General features: G+C 45.1%; 1 long non-coding RNA gene across 2 annotated transcripts; it reads left to right on the top strand.

The window, feature by feature from the left end:
* Positions 1–2,728: 2,728 nt before the first annotated feature.
* LOC124666989 lies at positions 2,729–6,115 on the top strand. Of its 2 annotated transcripts, XR_006991103.1 has the most exons (4): positions 2,729–4,666; positions 5,223–5,341; positions 5,538–5,676; positions 5,779–6,115. It is a non-coding gene; the product is annotated as an uncharacterized LOC124666989 (long non-coding RNA). The 2 variants fall into 2 exon arrangements; XR_006991102.1 differs by lacking the exon at positions 5,779–6,115 and having other exon boundaries at positions 5,538–5,769.

Raw genomic sequence — 6,115 nt, 5'->3', positions numbered from 1 at the left:
ATATACAACTATTGGGACTCCATGCAAGAGGGAGTGCTACTGACCCTCCCTAACGCTTTGAGACGAAACCCCCATTAGAGGGCCCTGTGTCATCTATCCCATTATTTTCCGTCAAAAGTGGTTATATTTCATGTGTCTTTTCTCTTTGCTTCATTTGGGATAAGTCATAGGAAAATGAACCACGTAAAAAAATGTCAATTTATATATACAAACAATAAAAGAAAGGAATATTATTTGAATCCAAGATTTGAAAATTTTAGTGTGATTGTCCTTGACCCAATGCACATGAAATGTGGCCTCATGAGTGAAACTTTCGTGAGACTTGGGCCAACGACCTTGAAAATGTGTGCTTGACATTATACGTCTAAAATCTTAGGCGATAGAATCATATTTGTGAAGGTGGTGCCACTCTATAGTTGTCGAACGGTTATTCATATTCATGCAGGCCATCATTATATACCAACATGGGGACTCCAAGCAAGACGGGAGTGTTACGGCCCTCCTCGGTGCAACGCCGCCGCCGGATCTTGGCGCGATGAGCCTCAACTTGAAGCTTCTTTCACCCTCTCCCGTGGTGACCGTGTCTCCCGGGGCCGGCGGTGGTATGCCGAGTTCCGCCCCAAAATTTAGTCACCGGGGCCGAGGGAGACGAAGTTGAAGAAGACAATCCACCGCAGCGCCCTCTCGCCATCGTCCACTGCCTCTCCATCGCCCGATGTCGACAACTCGAACGGTGCCCTAACGTTCTCGATGATGGATCTTCAAGTTAAGAAAATTATATCCTCGAATCCATTGAATTTGTGCGCGGAAATTAATCTCCGATTTTGTAGAACTGGCGATTCTTCCTTCATGGATCTCTTAGAGGAGCTTGATATTGCCGATCCTCCACTCGCTCCGGTTGGCGGTAACAGTGTGGTGGATGATGTTGACGGTGAGAGGGATGAGGCGACCGGGGGGGGGGGGGCGACGATGAGGTGGTTGAAGTCGATGCGGGTAAAGTGAAGAGAAGAAGGGCCGTCAACTACATCGTGATAGAAGATGCAACGTTGTGTCGGGCTTGGGCTACCGTGGGGATGGATGTGGTGTTCGGCACGGATCAAACTGGAAGCGGTATTGGCAACACATCAAAGATAAGTTTCATAAAATCATACCTCGTCTCCACAACACAAATCACTGTTGACATCTAACTCCGAGCGGCACTGCCACACCCAAATCGGCCTAGTCTAGGTGGCAACTCACATCCAAAGTCTATACAACAAGGAGAAGAATAAAAAAGAGAACTAAATGGTTATGGCGAGGGTGGCCACATGGACTTCAAAGTTCCCTAGTAGACGCCACTTGGCCATGTCGGGGGTGATCGGTTCCAGCCTAGATGAGGTCGAGAAAGAATAGATCCAATGCGGTCGAGGTTGGTGGCGGTCGAACCATGCGGCAACCAGACTTGGAGCACTGCGGGAGGTCTAGCGAGGTAGATGAACAATTGTTGGACGCTACTACTCACTCGGTACCCCCAAAGAAGGACGAGACGATCGACATGGAGAAAAATAGTTATTATCTATCATTTCATGTCTCGTCTTGTCGCCGCACATTATAGGGGTCCTTTTATATATGCATGGAATCAACTACTACATTTTATTTCATGTGTCGACTCATTGTTTTGTATTATTATTTTATGTGATGGTACATCGAAAGGCGGAGAAGCCGAAGATAGATAAGACTAAGAAAATTTGCCCATGATACGGCTCATGGTATGATAGCGCAAGATCTCCACCGCCGTAGATGCAAGCTTGTTTTGGAACTAAACTCGGATTATCGGAAAGTAAAAAAGGAAAAGTAGTTTGGCGGAGATATTTGATTTCTATATAATTTCGATGTGTGATTTGGATATGATGGTAGGGCAAGTGAAATCAATTTCATCTCAGAATTGTCTTATTTGAAATTGCTGAATGAATATAATATTACTATTATTATTACTTAGTATGTGCTAATGATTGCTTGTCGTTGATTGGGTGGAGGAATCGGGGATGGCTGTTTATTACCCGTTCTTTTTTTCCCTCCCAAAATGATGCGAGACATTAATTAACTTGCCTTGCAAGGGTGCGTATTTATTTTTGTCCCAAAATAAAGAGCTCCCCAATTTGTGAGGAGGTCAGGAGGCTGCGTATTTATTTTCTACCCAAAATAATGCCTGGCATAGTTAACTTACCCAAAATTTGGTGGGCATGTGTCACGGTAGTACTACTAACCACCAGTCGCCACCTACCCACCAGAGAAGCGGCGGCGCGGCGGCGCGGCTGGCGTGCTCGCCGGCGCCGGCGTGCATCGGCCGGCCTCTCCATGCGCGCGGCTCCGTCGAGCTCGCCCTACCGCGTCGTGTCCGTGGCCGGGGTCTGCACTGCGGTCCTCCACGACGGCGGCGAGTTGCCGGCCACCAGGACGCGGCGGCGGCGGCGGGCCGTCGTCCGCCATCTCACCTGTTCGCGATCCGAAGCAGGGGCGACCAGCAGCGGAGAGGGCTCCGTCCTGGGCGTCTCCTCCGGCGTGCTCACCGGGAACGGCGACCCCCGACGTGCGCAGCTGCAGGTACTCCTCCTCCTCGTTCTCCTTGCTCTGTTTCCGGCGCCGCCCCTCCCGCGATGTGGTTCCACCCATGACCCGCTCCTCTCTGCTAGGGTTTCCCGGCGCACAGGGACTCGGATCTTGGAGACACTGGATCGAGTTCGCTCATGAACACGCCTGCACCTTTCTCTCTGTTTACACGCGCTGCAAATATTCAGTTACAGTGTACGCGGTGGAGGATCTGCCCATGAGTGTCCACGCAGTATTTGCTACTAGTTACTTTTTGATTGATTAGAGTTGTTCCTATCCCTCCAATACTACTAGTCCCTGACGAAGGACAAATTTATTTGTATACATGTGCAATGCAAACTGATCTGCCCGTGTGAGTGTTCCTGGTCAAGGGTGATTGACTACTAGCTAGATTCCTGTGAACTAATAAAGATCTGTTGTTCCCGTGTACTACTGCTGTTCACGTTTTTTCTCTGTTCCTTCGGCGCATAATAGCATTTGCTGTTCAAGCTCGGTTTCACATCGAGAATCGCTGAAACTTTCCAACTTGTACTAGCAGGACCGCTCTGCTATAAATCGTCAAACGCCGTTATGCTAGTTTTTTTTCATCATAAATGGTTGAGCTTAGATTATACTCCATTGGTTGCTGATCCATGTTATGCCTGTCTCTGTATTTATACTGGCAATCGAAGTCTTGGAAAGGAATACATTGTTCCATTATTATTTAGCATATCAAACTCTGATTTGTCCATAAAATGCATTAGAAAATTTCAAACTCAATGTTTGTTTGTTGCTGATGCATTCTAGCTTGGTTGGTTTTATTTCGCCTGTCATAGAGATTACTTGTACTGCACTGTGCTACATATAAATCTTGACATTTATATGCTAATCTTCCTGAGCTTATTTGTTTTTGAATGCTCATTATTTTTTCCTTTGATTTGATTTAGCTGGACTAGTACATTTGTTTCTTAAGGAATAATCCTAATTGTCCCTGTTTCCTTATCATGGACTATATACTTCAATTTGTAATCATGTAGGATCAGAATGCCGTACAATTATGCTGCTGCGTGCCGGTGAGCACCACCTCCCTTCTCTACCTCATTTCCGTTGATGCTAGATTGCTGCGTTATTTTCCTTCATGTATGTGGGTGTGTGGTAGAAACCTTAGCTAGCTAGCTGTGTGGGTGACAAGAACTACCGCGGCTTGTTGTCGTAAGGTTTTCTCCCGCCTTCCGCTGATGAATTTGTGATGTTTCTGGTTCTGCCTGCTGTGCAAACCAATCGTTGGTTAGAGCTAGTTTGGCATGACAAGTGGTCTGTGGTGGTACTGCTAATGTGGTGCCAAGTCTTTTGCTAATTTGTAGTTCTGCAGGTATGTAGATAGTACGGAATTGTTCATTGCTTTCGCTGAATTTTTCAACAAAGTTAGGAGGTTGTGCCATCCGGTCCACAGATAATTAATTTGAACCTTGCATTGCAACATCGTTACTCCTACAACTTTTTAGTTAAGTTTTGGATTTCCTGCTGTGCTTAGTGTGAGGTTGGATTTTATACTGGACGGGGTCTCAGATTGTTGCAGTTATGGTAATTAACATTAAATGAAAGGTTCTTCTTAATTTGACGTTTCTACTGTAGGTTTCCTCAGTTGGTGTTCAAAGTCTACACTTGTTGTGTTGATTTTGTATGGGACATGAGTATAATATAGTATTAATTTTGTAGTAGGCCTAAATGTTTATATCATTGTCAGGAACTTCCACATGGGGTGGCTCATCTGCTTGCTAGTTTATTTCTTGATGGCCAGTCTGATTAAGTTGTTTCGACAGAATGTCGCTGCTGTAGTCTCATTCTGGTTGTTACATTTGGTATCTACTGCATTGCAGGGTAAGAAGAGGAAAGACGCTATCTGCATAGTCATTGCAGATAGCCTAAAGTTAGGATGAAGAAGTTCATAGGAAGAGCCTGATGAGTCTGTGACTTGGCGATGTTGTCTTTGTCCGTCAAATGCCAGGACGTGAAATATGGGAATCGTATCCACACTCATCCTATTGGTGATACAGTTGAAGGCATTACTGAAACCTATTTGGTGCCTTCTTGAAATGTGAGATTCTGCCCTTCAACCTTTACTCCAACTTAATCCTCATATATGATCATGATCATTTGTGCATCCGCTGCATTGGAAGTCCGCTCTGCTCATAGAGTTTCGGTTGACATATATGTCTGCTTATTTGAAGCTGTATTTGGTCGTAATTTGTTTACTAATAGCCACTCCTCGTAAAACGGTGCAGCATACTTCTTCATGATGGCTAGGCATTGCCAAATTTTGTTGCAGCCATCTAGTGCTTTCTTCACTGTACATCGCCTGATACATTCATTGGCCTTGCATGGGCTTTACTCATGCCTCCCCGATGGACTTCGTTCCTCTCCGAGTTATTTCCGTTTCGAAGTAGTTCACTAGTAGTCCTAGAGTGTTTGCACTTAAGACACGTGTGCTGATCTTGCAATTGAAAATTACGTGGTGTTCAGTGTTCTTGTTTGTAGTAGTTTATATGTTTCTAAATTCTAATAACGAGTGGCAATAATCCGGATACTTGCCATTATTTGTAGCCATTTATTTCTCCTTTGTTGATGCTAGCCTTAGCTTAACTATTCTTCAGGGTTGATTGTGTGTGGTGGTGGTACAGCCAGCCCAAGGTAGTGGTGGCGATGGCGAGGATGGGTCAGGAAGGCGCGACTCCGTCTTCGCCTCGGACGAGAACACGAATACTACCTGCAGGTGCCCCCCGCTGTCTCTTCTGACCCATTTCAAGTAATAAAAATGAAAGTAATAATGTCCTGCTGTTCATGAACTCTAATTGGCCACTGTTTGATGAGCTAATTGTGGATAGTTGGCTACTGTTGTTTGATGTTTTTGGTAATGTCCGAGCAGCTCTAGTGTCTAAAATAAATGCGTGACCTTGTTGTCGTTTCAGAGTATGATTGCTGGCCGTGTATTACTTCCTGGAAGATGGCAAGGTTCAGTGCTATGGACCCACAGTTTCAATGACCAACTTATGCACATGACCTGCGACATATCTGGGAAAGCATTCCTTTATCCCTTCAGATTGCGAGGTTGTGCAACGCGATTTCCGTGTGAACTTATACATGCTAGATCAGAGTTATTGTGCATTGCAAATATATACAACTGACCGTCTTCTTTTTGTTCTTGGCAAGGACAACGACAAGGCAGGGTGGCAGCTGTGACCTGTGGCTGCTGCAGCTTCATATATGCGCCTTGGTCGTCGAACAATCTCTATGCAGGTGGAGTTACATTTCTACCGCCTTATCAACTATGCGATAGATATGGTTGATGCATGCTTTGTTGGTGTAACACCATCTGAACTTGTTGGTGTAACTGTAAAAGCTTTCGCTTATGTTTGTTGTTCGGTAGTGTGATACTCATTTCTGCTGGTTTATACCTCTGGTTGAGGTTGATATGTATATTTGAATGTCAAATTTGTTGTGCCGTGTGCACAACAAGTCGTTTTTATGTACAGTATATTAATTGCTA

This window comes from Lolium rigidum, chromosome 6 (genome assembly GCF_022539505.1).
Source record: "Lolium rigidum isolate FL_2022 chromosome 6, APGP_CSIRO_Lrig_0.1, whole genome shotgun sequence".
NCBI classification, from domain to species: Eukaryota; Viridiplantae; Streptophyta; class Magnoliopsida; order Poales; family Poaceae; genus Lolium; species Lolium rigidum.
This window is presented reverse-complemented; position numbering and strand designations above follow the sequence as displayed.